This window comes from Phyllopteryx taeniolatus, chromosome 5, assembly GCF_024500385.1.
Source record: "Phyllopteryx taeniolatus isolate TA_2022b chromosome 5, UOR_Ptae_1.2, whole genome shotgun sequence".
NCBI lineage: Eukaryota > Metazoa > Chordata > Actinopteri > Syngnathiformes > Syngnathidae > Phyllopteryx > Phyllopteryx taeniolatus.
Window position 1 is genome coordinate 30,873,014 of NC_084506.1, and position 15,654 is coordinate 30,888,667.

Below are 15,654 nucleotides of genomic sequence, written 5' to 3' on the forward strand. Positions count from 1 at the left end.
ATGGATCAGCTGAGACCGAAAGAAAGCAGGGAACTAAATACAAGCAAACTGACGAGACGGCAAGGAGCACCTGGCACGAGTGGCTGGAGGGAGCTTATTGGTGGACACAAGGGACTGGGCTGACGAGAACAGGTGGAAACCAAAACCTAATGAGCGAGACAAGACACCATGGGGCACAGGAAAACATGAAACAAAACTAAATAGAATCTAAACTAAAACACAGAACATGACACTATCGTTAGTGTTAGGTTTTTCTGATTCACATCCATTTTCGAGTTTTGTCTGTTGTAGGAATCGAACTCCTTTCAAAACGAAGACCCAGCTTTTACAATATGAGCTGATTTAATCGCTGCAAATAGGGACACCATTCCATAGTATTTTGTTTTCACATTTCTGTAGGTGTACTTAGCAATATGTCTGTGTAGATTCTCAGTTATCTCGGTCATGGTAATCCACAAAGGTTGAATCGAGGCAACTGGACTCTTCTGTTGAAGACGGTCCACATTTAATCTAAAAGGCTTCTTCAGTTCTTATTTTTTAATAGTGGAGTTTCTCTATTGACCATGCCTCTGGTGGGTGTGTCCCCCGGGGTGGTCATAATGGTATTGTTGTTGTCATTGCCGACCATGCCTGGTGAATTGACCGTCTTGCATACCGACCAGTTGTACACCTGTCTGGTGGCAAAACAGCTGGTGAGTGCCCACTCTGAATGCGGAAACGGACAATCTTTGGGGGAGAGATATCAGGACACTATTTTAAGCAGGCGATAGCTGACACTTAAAATTTTGAACTGAATTGTCTTCATGAAACAAGAACTGTCCAGTTGCCTCGATTCAACATTTGCAGTTGTACTGAACAAGTGTCCAACACTTAATCCAATACATTTGGACAAACGAAGTTGGGATGTTGTGTAAAACGTGAAAACACAATTCAATGATTTGCAAATCTTTTCCAACTTATATTCAGTTGAATACACTGCCAACACAAGGTACTGTTGTCACGTACGTGGTTAGGGCGAAGGCGAGGAACGCAAGGCAAGAACATGGTGGACCCAATTGCAGGGAAGCAGGGAGGCAAGGCAGGAGTGCGGGAATCTCAAAATAATAATATTTAATTCCAAAAACAAAGGAAAACAAAGATCATAAAAAAGTCTAAATGCTAAATTAACAAAGTCCAAAATCTAAACACAAAGTAACAAAGAAACACTTGAGTGAACCCAAAACAAGAAACAAGACATGACTGGTGAAATACCTGAGCGACAATGACATGGCAAGACATGTGACAACAACAACTGGCAACTATGACATGGCAAGGACGTGACAACGACAACTGGCAACTATGACATGGCAAGGACGTGACAACGACAATGAACCGACAAAAACTGAAAGAAACCAGGGAACTAAATACAAACAAATTGACGAGACAACGAGGAAGACCTGGACAAGACGAGTGGCTAGAGAGAGCTGATTGGTCGACACAAAGTAGACGAGAACAGGTGGACACAACAACCTAATGAGCACACGACAAACATGGAACACAGGAAAACATTGAACAAAACTAAACGCAACCCAAACCAAAACACAGACCATGACACTGTAATGAATGTTCAGTTATTTTTTTGTTGTTGTTGTTGTTGTCGCAAATATTCATAAATTTTGAATTTGATGCCCACAACATGTTCCCAAAAAGCTGGGACAAGGGGGGAAAGGTGTAGAATGTTAAAAAAAAAAAAGTGAGCAGGTTAATTGGAAACAACTGCGTGTCATGATTGGGGATAAAAAGAGCATCCCCAAAAGGCTCAGTTGTTGACAAGCAGGGATGGGGCTAGGTTCACCACTTTATGAACAACTGTGTCAGCAAATAGTCCAACAGTTTAAGAGCAACGTTTGTCAATGTACAATTGCAAGGAATTTAGGCAATTCATCATATACGGTCCATAATATCGTTAAAAGATTCTGAGAAATCTGTGCATGTAAGCAGCAAGGCTGAAAACCACAACTGAAGGCCCGTAACCTTCGAAGCCTCAGGCAGAACAGCAAATAAAAACATGCATCATTGTGTAAATGATATTGCCACGTGGGCTCAGGAACACTTTGTCAGTTAACACAGTTCGTAGCTACATCTACAAATGCAAGTTAAAACTGTCATGCAATGCAAAAGTCGTATATCAACAGAAACAGAAACGCCACAGGTTTCTCTGGGCCGCAGCTCATCTGAAATGGACTGAAGCAAAGTGGAGAAGTTCATCCATCCATTTTCCGTACCACTTATCCTCCAAATTCAAAATGAGTGAATATTTGCAAAAAAAAAACAAAAAAAAAGTTTATCCATTTGAGCATTAAATATATTGTCTTTGTAGTGCATTCAATTGAATATAGGTTGAAAAGGATTTGCAAATCATTGTATTCTGTTTTTATTTACATTTTACACAAGGTTCCAGCTTTATTGGAATTGGGAAAAGCAAATGTCTATCTGCCTCTCATGCCCTGTGTCCTTTATACTGAACTGTGAAACTTTGCAAAGACATCAGAAAAGACAAAAACCTTGGGAATTTTTGGTATTTTCCAGTTGATACCCAAAGGGTCTAACCAAATGAAGTCAGGAAATGAACTACCAACTGAGTTTTTAACTGCATTCAGGGTAGTTTCTTCCACATCATAACACATGGCCTCGTGAGGCCCACTGACTTTGCATGGCTAAATGTGAACAAAATGAATGCATTTGCTGCTGGAGCATATTTTATTTTATTTTAGAAAAAAGGAACTGGACAAAGCTGCAAAGCAGAACTGTTCAGTGTTTGCCAGAATGGAGATTGGGACTATCAGTATTGGGACTGAGGAAGGAACAGTGGCTGCAAGAGTTGAAGAGGAAAGAATGTTTGGTAAAGGATGAGAGAGATTTGCCTTCATGAATTTGGAATTAAAAGACAGGCCTATCTGAGGATGTGTGTATGTGTGTGAGTGAATGCCAAAGAGAGAAGGGCTGCATGTGTTGAGATAAGCATGGTTTGTTGTGTTTTTTTTTAATGGACATAATGTGTGTTCATGTGTATGTGTTAATAATATTGTCTTTTTGTAGCACGCCAAATGTTTGTGGGTAGCTGAGGTTTGCTGAGATACACTAATAATCACATTTTATACTAGCTGTACAGAAGTTCATTGACTAATATACAAAGTTTAGAGATTCAAGAATCAAGAGATTTTACTTCACTGCAGAGAGTACCAGGACTCTATTTGGGGTAAGGAGTTGGGTGGGGGGCTGTGTTTCTGTTTTTTAATAATAATCATTTTAAACTAATGGTCTTTACACAAAGAATTTGCAGAAACTGCATTGAATTACAGCCTCTGACATGCATCGTGTAGCGCTCCATCACTTTCTTTGTCTTTCGTTCATTTTTGTTGACTGTCTACTTACTAGCAATTTACTGGGGTAAGGTGTCTATTTGGGGAAATGATCCCACGAATGCCCAGGAAGTAATCTGGTATTTCTCAATACCAATCCCACTCCCAACAGACCAATAACAATAACAATGTCCATGGCAACCAACAGATGAATAGTCAAACAGCTTGTATTTTCCCTAAACAAAGAAACCTTTCTCTGTGCATCCCCACTCAGCAATCAGCATCAAAATTCAATTTTTGTTGACACAAAGTCAACCTGCTGAGTGTCCCCTCAGAGCCTCACTGTCTGAAAGGGCTTATTTTTGATTGTGGGGAAGTTTCCGGACTTTTTGTTCCCCAGCTGGCACTCAGTTTTGTCTTTTGTATCATTGACTCCCACTGTGACCTGCAAATATCGCCGGCATCATCACAATGCTGACTCTGACTCTCAGTCTCGTTGTCAGGAAGCCTCATAATTATGTATTTTCATTGTAATTACACTGGCGTACATTCCAAAATGCCCTTGTTTTCCCCCTGCTGGTGCTTTTCATTCACCACTGTGGATCAAACAGAGCTACTGCCAGCAATTTGCTTCCCTAAACCTCTGGGAATAAGACCCATCATGACACAAACGACACAAACAGTCAAATTTGCAGTTGTTGAATAGTGGCTAGTGATGGTGCTGAAGGTTGTTGACTGTGGAGGGCGACCGTGTATGGGTGGACGTTTACATGTGTCTCCTCATGTTTGTGAGAGTAAGGCAGGGTACACGCATACAGATTTTTTAACATATTAACCCCTTTTTAAAACATGGTAGACCCCACCCATGACGATTGTGTTCGTACTTTTCCTATCGCGTGTAGTGTAGTGTAGTTGAGATGACCAACACAGCAAACTACACGCGTACAGTAAAAATGTGTCCACCGACAATGGCTCTCCAAACTGGAAGTCTACTAGGGCTACTAGTTTGATATACACTGCAGAGGCTGCTTCAGGTTAAAGTTCAACTACATGTGAATTACATGTTATTTGAACTACTGCTTCAAATATCGATTATTTCCATAATAGATTAAACCAACACATTTTTTTCCCCCCATGAATTGATTATGATTCGTTGACTGGTTTGTCTGCGATTGGCTGGCAACCAGTTCAGGGTGTGCCCCGCCTCCTGCCCGATGATAGCTGGGATAGGCTCCAGCACGCCCGCGACCCTAGTGAGGAGAAGCGGCTCGGAAAATGGATGGATGGATGGATGACTGGTTTTTGCTCCGTAACATGTCAGTAAATAGGGCAAAATGTTGATCATTGTTTTCCAAAGTAAAGCAGATGTTTGCACATGTCTTATATTGATTAAACACAAAGATAGTCTGCCTTAATGGAGGACGGCAGAAGTAAGATACGATTTACTGTTGAGAGGCTGCAATCAGAGGATTTGGAGAATATTAAGTTAAATAACAGTGCTAAACGATTAATCGATTATCAAAATAGTTGTTGATTAATTTGATCATTGATGAATTTTTGCACCTCTACTGAACTTAGCTTCAGGTAAGCACTGAAGATAAAATTGGCTTTCGTTTGGAAGTTGGATATTAGTATGCTCATGCAAGCCATGTTGATTACTTCATGACCTGGGTTTTTTTCTGAGGGTGGGGGGAATGACAGGAAGTCTGTCTCTGCATTCCTCCTGCTGTGCTTTCTCCCTCTGGAGCACTAAGGCCTGTTTCACACTAATGAGCCTTGTAACATCTTGCAAGGGAATGGCTATTTATTGGTTGTATGAATGTAAACATGGCTTTATTCATGCTGATAATGAACATCCATCCATCCATCCATTTTCTGAGCCGCTTCTCCTCACTAGGGTCGCGGGGGTGCTGGAGCCTATCCCAGCTGTCATCGGGCAGGAGGCGGGGTACACCCTGAACTGGTTGCCAGCCAATCGCAGGGCACATAGGAACAAACAACCATTCGCACTCACAGTCATGCCTACGGGCAATTTAGAGTCTCCAATTCATGCATGTTTTTGGGATGTGGGAGGAAACCGGAGTGCCCGGAGAAAACCCACGCAGGCACGGGGAGAACATGCAAACTCCACACAGGCGGGGACGGGGATTGAACCCCGCACCTCAGAACTGTGAGGCTGACGCTCTAACCAGTCGGCCACCGTGCCGCCTGATAATGAACATTTGTCTTAAAATAATACAGGTTGTTACTAGTGCTGAGATGAAGCGCCTATATGCACACCCTTACCTATGCTCACTGCACTTATATGGGGTTTTGTGACACCAATTTCTTCTATTTATGACACTGGTAAACATAGTTGTACAATTGGCTATCAAATAACTCTTAATAGTTTATACAATGAAGTATATAATGAACTGTAATTAAATTGCCGAATGAGTAACCTGCAGTTGAGGATTTATTGAAAGCTTTTGGCTTTGGTAAGCCTTATTTGAGTTAAAAACAATATCTACAGTCTGTCTTGTAATTTGTCACTAGGTGGCACCATGAGAGAAGCCTTCATCACTTGGGACGTACAGGTACAAAGGAGGAATAACATGAAATGATACTATTTCAATAATCGTTTTTACTAGACATCCTAATAAAGATTTTCTTTTCTGTAACATGACTGTTTTTTTTTTAGGTAGGTTAACACCGAGGCTAATGTGGTGGTGTTATATTGGAATGTAGAAAATGGGGAATTTCAGCAGTTTTAACGTTTCTCTGTGGAATGAAACAAACCTTTAGTGTTCTTTTACAGTGGCAAATATATGCACTGAGGTGATGAGTCAAGAGTGCGTGCGCGTGTGTGTGTGTGTGTGTGTGTGTGTGTATTCAATGTTTGCCTTCATGACTGGGACGGGCCAGGTTCCGTTTGCCGTGCGTGACTGTGAACAGTTATTGAGCAGCCTGCTGAGTGTACACATGGACCAAGACAACATGTGGAAATGTTTCAAACCATGCTTCACCACCTTTACACTCTTACATGTCTTTATCCTTGAAGTGGACAATTACTAATAACTAACTTTTTCTTGCTCCATTCAGTAATTCAATCTGTCCACTCGTACGTCACCTTTTTGTCTGTTGCACCGTGCAAGTCTCTCATTCATTATTGAGACCTGTTTTTTTTTCCGTCTCAGAATAAAGAAGATGAATATTTTATAGCACCCATGAAAAATGTATAATAAGTCATTTTCAACAATATGAACGGGTAAAAATTTAGTCAGTAGATGGGACAGAAAAGGTGTTGTTGGGCCCTGATAGGGAGAAGAGGTGGTGTGGCATTCAGAAGAAGAGGAACTATAGGAGTGCTCAGTGCATACACACTCTGGACCGCAACGTGTGAAACTGTAAATTTTCACAGGTACAAATACAGTATGACTGCTTGGGAAACCCAAAGGTGTTACTAAAATTCCAAATGAATGTGTCCTTTTGTAGTCTACGCCTCAAAGACTTCTCCATATTCTCACTAGAGTCTACCCCCCCCCCCGCCACTACTTTACCTAAAGCAAAGACCGTGCTCACCAGCTCTTTAAACACGTGGCCAGGCCAAGACCAGTATTCAGTAATGCTCATAACATTTTCAAAGAAATAGTCAAGTTTGGTCTGCACATCCTCTCACAGAGAGACATTTGATGACAGAAGAAGTGGAGCCACGTGCATGTGCGCTCTATAAGTACGTTGTACAATAATGAAGTGAAAGTACAGCAAGGGTTTGAGAATGATGAAAATGACAAAACCCAAGCTACGTCCTTTTTTTTTAAAATCACAATCCTTGTCAGACTCAGCGACAAACTACATAAATCAAGCACGTTACTTACAGCACAACACAGTAAGCTCTATTGATGTGACAGACTGTTTTTGCATCCATCTTGTTATCCTGAGCATCAGTCTGACTCCAGAAAGCTTCAGCTCTCAACACCTCCATGTTTGATCCATACATGCTGTATATCTGAGCTCCAAGCGGGGGAAGAAACAGAAATGGATCAATAACCGGAGGAGGTCATATATTCGTGCCATGGGCCTCCAGCATGCCATTTACTGTATATTCATGCACTCAGTTGTTTGTCTCTGCAAATAGGCAATTGCTTGTCACAGCTCATGAGTACTACCAAACCAAATTTATGTAATGCAGTATGCTGTATACTGTATGTATAATGCCAAACATACATGCATGCAGTTTTGAATCAATGTATGGCCAAAATCAATGACTCAGTGATGCACCCGAGAGAGCCTTCAAGAAGCTGAATTGGTATAGGAAACATACTGGGTGGAATAACACATAAGAACGAACGATATATTGTATACTGAAACATAAAGAAAAAGACTGCAACAAATGGTTGGTTTAAAACCATTTCGATAAGCACCCTAATAAAAGGTGGTGGTAGAGGATGAGTTGTACTAATTGGTAATTGAGAGAGAGAGAAAGAGAGAGAGAGAGAGAGAGAGAGAGTGTTGTGGAGGACAGGGTAGGATCCACTGCTCTAGTTTCACAGCACAGCGATGGATGTTTGTGTCACACAGATCTTGGGTAGTTACGATATGTAGGGGGATGCATGAAGGGCCTGCCCTCATCTTGTATATGAACACCTCTTTGTGAATCCCAGTTATCCTGAGGCAGTGTTCTTGGAACCATGCAGCAACATTTGAAGGACATCATGAATGAGGTTTACACCGAAGACACTATTATTTTTGCCATTAGCATGTCGATGTTACCTTCTCACCAGTTGCATTACGGTTGAAAGCATTTACGTTGTGTCATTCAAGAACAAATGAGCTACACATTTTAATAATGATAATGATGGATGATATTGATTATTTTTTTTTTGGTCAGCTCAAACACAAAAGTTCGGGGTTTTGTCAATGCAGATACAAGTTTTGAGAAAAAGGGTGGCGGTTTCGAAAAATGCTTTTTGGCAATTGTGAAAAATTAATCAACATTCACACAACAATTTTTCAAATTTCAAACCGTATCAACTTGAAATTAAAATCTCCATGTGGCCTAGAATCAACTAGTGTAACAGCTGTGGATAAAAAATAAAGCGTCATATTTTACAGTGTACGTTTTAAGGAAGCAGGTGTTGCGAATGTGGGTTTCATGTACAATATGCAGAATGTATAGCCCACGGCGAGAGACAGAAATAGAAGCAACAGCCTGTCAATGAAGTGTCAAGAGAACAAGGAGCACGTAGTTCAAATGAGGAGGAGGAGCAGGAACGGTGCAGGAGCATCTAATGAGAGAAGGATTGAACCTGTGAAATTCCTCCATAACAACAAGAGGGAAATGAGACACAATTCATAATCATATCTGACAAAGGTGAATGTCGTCTGTCTTCATTTAAATGCTATTTGGCTCCTGTGCCAATGGTGATGAAGTTTTAATAGGGAATTGATTTTTTTTTTTTTTAAAGCATGACCTTCTGACCTCGAGGCATAGCAGAAGATGGTCCTCATCTCTGAGAATCGATGCAGCAGACCTTTCGAACTCCCCACCCCCGCAACTCTCCCCCGGCTGATTTCACAGGCCCCAATGTGTCATTAATGTGTCATTGAGTACGTCTTCGCTGGAGGCGACAGGATGTTCCTCACCCGACGCCTCGTTGGATGAGAGGGCAGGGAGAGACATTTCCCCCAATTCTGTGAAATGGAGCAGAAAACAGGAGAATTACAGTAAATTCAATCAATCAGATTTTATTTATTTCGCACTTTTCATACGTAAAAAATGCAAGCCAAAGTGCTTCACAGAGCTCAAAACAGACAATATACAAAAACCCATCCCTCCTATCCCGTAAATGCAAACGCACCCATACAAATACACACTCACGCAGCACATATTGACTAATAAGTGTAAGGACATGGCAAGGCACTGAGGAATGAGGACGAGGAAAACACCCTTTGGGAGCCATCTACACGAGAAGCTCAGCAGCCTGCAACCCCACCCCAGAGACCACCACGACCGGGTAGAATGGGATGGGACTCCGGGATAAGTGAAGGATGACATCTCCGCGGGCAGACCAAACGCACCTCCCTGCGTGGAGCCTCCCACTGGAGTAAAACTTAAAAAGACAGAATAAAAACAGAACAATAATAGGATAAATAAACCAATCAATGGATACATTCGTAAGCAAATTAGTAAATAAATAAATGTCTAATTAAATAATAAAGAAACCAGTTAAAAGCTCAACTAAACAGGTGGGTCTTGAGCCTCCTTTAAAAAACATTAACAGTCTCTGCGGCCCGGATGCCCTCTGGCAGGCTGTCCCAAAGGCGCGGGCCATAATGGCTGAATGCAGTCCCTCCATAGGTTTTTGGATACATAATTCAGTGTTTCTCTCACAACAGCCTGAGCTTGGAAGGGCTCAGCTCCCCCAGCCATGAGGCTGGCAAGTCTGTTCATATGAAAGAGGCTCACAAGCCACTGTGTTGTTCCTTCAGGCTTTCTGGCTCCACACACTCCCAGTCATACTAGCATGATTTATTCTGCCTCTTCATCCATGGCGTGTGGCTCGGACCCCAAGGGATGACTTGGAAAACATTTTTGTCCTTGTCAGGATTCAGTTGCAAAAATTTGGCATAGGTAATGTGCCAGCATCACTGTGGGCTGTTGCAGTGACACTGCAGGAGGCTCCCGCTCGGCCACTGAACAGAGGAGGGAACTGCAGAGGGCACAGACTGGGCACCGACATTTCACTTGCAGCTCAAGCCAGCCGCACTGAACGACTTGCAGCGCAGTGTGCGTGGATCAGCAACTAGTTTGGCTGTGATTCCAAATGTCGCATCGCAAGTGAATGACATCACAATAACACAGATGTTTATGGCCAATCAAAATGGCAAATCATGAACTTTCCCAACAAAACTTGCAGTTGTTCATACAAAGCGAGACCTAACCCGCTCCCACCAAGCCATAGCATTACATGTACAGTAAGCGTTTAAAAAAAAACAACGTAATTATGTTCAGAATTTCATATATACTGTACATGTCGTTAAAAAGTGAAGCGCTATGGAGAGTCTGCCACTGAAATGGATGCAAAAAAGTTGGTGCTCATGTGGTCAATAAATGGGGTTGTCATTGCCAGTAGCCTCTCCCGTATCTCCGGATGAATCTTGGAAAAATTTGCAAAGGATGCGTGATCACCATCTTGAAAACTGGTGGCAAGATTAAAAAATGTCCCTTCATTGACATGACAGTGTTTCCTTTCCTCTCCCAATTTCCTTTCTCTGTACTCGCCACAAAGTGAGAACTATAGCTACGGCGGTCGTCGGGAAGCAGCTCCAGGTCAAACATTGGGCTGTGATGCCACATGTAATGAGACAGCATGACGGCTTGTTAAATAGCTTGGCGGGAAATGGTGGTGAGCAGAAGGGTGGTGGAGGTGAATATACAGGCCTGCTGCTGAAAGCGTGTGCGGTTTTATGACCATAATGTGGCAGCTTCTGCTGATGAGGAGATAGATGCCCAGTTGACATTGATGATTTCAATTGATACCTAATTGCATGGAAAGTTTCCACCCCGGATGAGCAGATGGATTTGACCTCGCACTGAACAGATTATATTAACCACTTCTTCCCAGTTGCTGGTGTTTTTTTCCCCCTCTTATATAGAAAAGCAAATCAAAAGGAGAAGCCTACTTACGGAAGACTGCATTCCTTATTTTGAATTAGTGCAGTTGGACTTTTTATTGATCTAAATCAATATCAATATCAATGTGTATTGTTTGTTTCCCCTCACTCGTTTGAAATATCAATTTAATTTGGCCCCCAAAGTGGATGATAACGTCATCATCTTATAAAATACATCATACCATGTTGCAGGATTGTCATTCATACAAAGGCTTTGTTGTGTATTGTATACCATCACTGAGCTGCAATTGTAGGACCCGCTCATTAGCTGGCAGTCATTAGCATCTTGTCTAATTGAACATCATTTACAGGCTAAGATGATTTGCTGAGGTGACCTTGATCCCGCAGCTGTGTAATGGTTATGCCAGTGCAACAGAATGTGCATCTCCCGTTTATACTATTATGAACACAAATTGCAGTCAGGCCCATGTTTGGCCATAAAAGTCTGCACTTCATTAGTCATAATTACACTGCTGTTGCCAGGAGCGTTGATGAGTTTCTTTGCTCTTTGTCGACCGATGCCAGGAGAGCAAAACACCTCAGAAACGGAGCCAAGGGAGTAGACATCTACAAATCCTAGTTCTTATTTTATCTTTTTTTTTTCATTCCTCTTATAATTGCTCACTGTATATGAACATCTCCTCTAATCTGATGGTGAGAAGGACATCTGTAAATCTGAGGCACTCGGGCGAGACAAGTAGCAAATGCATGTTGGAGGAGGAGAGTGGAGGGAGTGATGCTTGTTTCTGTGATGGATTAATGAGGCATTGCTTGTCCGTGTGGGCTTTGTGGTGTTTGAATACAGGATATGTGCCTGCGATGGATCCAAGCTATTTGGCTTTTGCTGTTTATTTAATTTATTAAGGCACGTTTGCATACATTAGGGTGAATGCTATGAGAGTGTATACTGAATTACAGGACTGGTGTATAGAGCATTACGCTACATTGTTAAAGGAGTGACACGTACTCGCGAAAGAGGCAGGGTCATATTTTTCCTCAGCAAGTTTAGCCTGTCGCGGGCGAGATGTTCCCTCGGCTTGAGATTTACCGTGTGATGTGAGAGTCTGAGGAGCAAAGGTGAGGGAGTGTTGGAACAACTATGGATGAGCGTAGGAGAGCGCCTGGAGAGGTGGGCAACGATTGAGAAAAGGCCAACTGCTGAGATGTGAGGTCATCTGAGGAACTGTAGCAACAACACTTGCAGAAGAGATGTGTTATTCGTTTCAGGAAAAAAAAAAACCTCATTCAGTCTGAGACAAGTAAAAGATTACCTTTTTTTACGTGTAGAGTCACTCTGAGCAGGGTTGCGAACATACGAAGGCGCGTGATTGGCAGACACATTGGTGATGGAGACGGACAATGAGCTCAAGCTCGATGAGCACAGTCAATGGCTATTTAGAGGAGATGAAGTGAGAAATGACAGCTGAGCAAAAGGCTGTGAAGGGAGGGCGATGAGTGAAAGAACAAAATGCTGGGAGGACGGGGGGAAGAGAATGAGAGGCCCTTTTGTTGAACTGTCTTGTGATCTTTGACCTGTAATTGGCTCGATGACTGTGTGAAGTAAGTTTTTACTGTCGTATTGTCCACGAGAATACCGGTATAATTTTTGACACCATAAAAAAAAAAAAAAAATTGCCGTGACATTCGATTACACATGCATCTTATAATGCCAAACAGGAGAGAGAGAATATTGTTGCTATATGGAGACAAGACAAATTTGTCTCACTGCTGTACTAAACAATTCTGTTGTGCAGTACATGAGTTCCCTACATAATCACGGTTCACAATTCATGAATTCACCTATTCATTTTGCCCAAAGTGGATGATAACGTCATCATCTTATAAAATACATCATACCATGTTGCAGGATTGTGGCTTATACAAAGGTTTTGTTGCGTATATACCATCACTGAGGATTGCAGCTATTTGCTGCAATGCTCACCTATTTTCAGGTGATTTTCTGCTCTTTCTAAAGCGCCCGATGCCGCGACATAGCCTGGGTTGTTCATGGAAGTTAGGAGAGTCTTTGCTGCATGTAGACGACATCAATTTCTTGTTTTTTTTCCAAGGGCTTGGTTATTATTATTATTCTATACCGCCAGGCTATGAGTGGCCCACAGCTGCTGATGTTTACTCGGAAATCAACAAATGACTCAACCAAGCGTTACTGGAGTGCTCACATTTCAGTTCATATGGGAAGCAAAACAATCAGGAAAATACTGACGTAGTTACATATTACTTTTACGCTTGAGATCGGACATCCAAAATGGCTCAAAAGTGCTTTTGGTGTGTTCTTAACACAGTGTTATAGTTAGTTAATAACAGCATGAGATGTTCATGTTCCAACATGAATTGAAGTCAGCTCGAACCAATCTGCAGCTCAAGTCCTACGCATGACTTATTGGTCATCTTTTCATATGGCGTAGGCTTGCTGCCCGTGAGAGAAAATAACTACAGCATTTTAAAATATCATCAATAAATACAATTACAATTACAATATTTTCTAATATATACTGTATACTTTGAATTTGTTTATGGACATGTATATTTGCACCTTGATGTTGATGATTGCAGGGAGCTCTCTTTGCCTTTGCCAGCCTTCAAAGGCTCTTTTTGTCCTCACTTTTTGTGACTTCATCTTCTTCTTTGTCCCAGCCATCTTCAGATATCTAATTCTTATTAATATGAGGAGGTCCTCGTTGATTCACTGCTTAAACCAAAGAGATATCTCTGTGTGTGTCTGCGCATTTGTTTGACTGGTTGACCCCCCCCCCCCCCCTCCCCATAGGTCAGAACACAAGTAACAACCTTATGTGCTGATCCATATAATTAAGGCTAAAGTCCACCCTCCAGCTCTTTGTTGCTACTAAGATGAAGGGCACATTATCATTTGTATCATCTGTCTGTCAGTCATTACGAAGGCTGCCCCACGTGTGTGCTTTTAGCTTTGTATTACGCTTTCATATATTACATCTATATGACATCTGACAGAAGGCATGATGCTCATCTCTCTCCTCGCTTGCGTACCCAAACCACACAGTCCACATGATACTCCTCTATGTCGATTTAACTAATGCATCATAATATTGATCCAGCACCATTCAAAATTGAAAATGAAGCGGTTAGTGGTTTGGCCCAACCAAGTCAAAACTTAGCAATAAATATTAAAGTTAATTTGCCAAGTTTCTTTCTGCTGCACTGCCTCACTGTGGTCTGCTGTCTGGAATTATTTCCCCCAAATCTTTCCTAACTCCAGCACAAGCAACTGTGGAACGAGAACTGAACCTGTACGAATCCCTGTTCCCACTGTCGGTTGACTGTCCTGTGTCAGATTGTCATGTGGTCTGCTTCTGCCAGCATTCCCTTCAGGAAGAAGTCACTGTCTCTGGAGGAATACGATAGGTGGGATGGAAGGAGATGAAGAGATGGATGCTGGCCCAGCCTGTCTTTGTGCTCCTCTAGAATGAAACATGGATGCATGGGAGCGAAGGAGGGGTATGAGGGGCTCTGAGCCACGGGTTCAAAATGAGATTTTCACTTATTTATATATTAAGTTGAGCTTCCAGCTTGAGGCTGTCTGCTTGTTTTTTGTTTTGTATGTGCTCTGGACTCAGTGCCCCCCTTTCTTGTCCCCCCTTCCTGCTATGTTTCGATCAGTGTGAGTATGAGCTCGTGTGTGCACGGGCTCATTTGCACTTCTACTGCACTTTTACTACTTCTTTTTATTTCTATACATTTCAGCCATGAGTTTTAGTGTGTATATCTGCATGTGTCCTCCAGAATGGCATATCTTTTAGGTTTGACTTACTTTTTTTTTTTTTTTTGATGATGAGTGTGCCAAACATGCTGTGCTTTTGTTTTTACTGAGGACATGGCCCGTCAGAAATTGCTGTTTTGTCAGTTATTCATGGGTTCACCAACCACACAAAAATCAATATTGTATTTATGATGTTATAAAACACCGTATGAGCCCTATCCATGCTATATTTTCTCAATGATACACATTCAAAAACAACCCTTTCATTGATCACGATAGAGAAGTATTGTAAAATATAGACCTGTAAATAACACCTCAGGACAAAAAGAAAATACAGTATATGTAGGATAGAACCCATTTTTAGGAATGATTGTCACACATTCGACTCTTGCATACCTTGTCCCTAATTGTTTGCATGCCTGATGTTCAACTAAGGAAAAGGTGGATTGCTGTAAAACCACTTAGCACTCGGTCTGTCTGTGTGACAATGCGGCCTTGTGTCGGTCATTTTCCTCTTTCATACTTCTCAGCTGGTGCTTTCACAGCTCTAGTTACCATGACTGCAACGTGAGAGGGGGTGCTGTGGTGACAGGGAACTGAAAACACAGAAATTGGCATTCTGAGCCTAACAAATGCAAAGGAAGTACGAGGCCAACCGTCTGTGCATGTTGTTGCAGCCCCGAGCGGCGCACTTTGCTATGCTCGGAGCTCGCAATGGTGACTCACAGCTGTTGAAAAATGTATCACACTTAAATGGTGCCAGGCCATGTGTCTTCTCCATTTGAATGCATCTGCTGCAGGCCCTGCAGAACCCCCCCCCCCCCAAAAAAAACAAAACACACTGCTATTTGACTGATATTAGAAAGCACACCAATCAAGCCTGTCAGGGCAATCAAATCA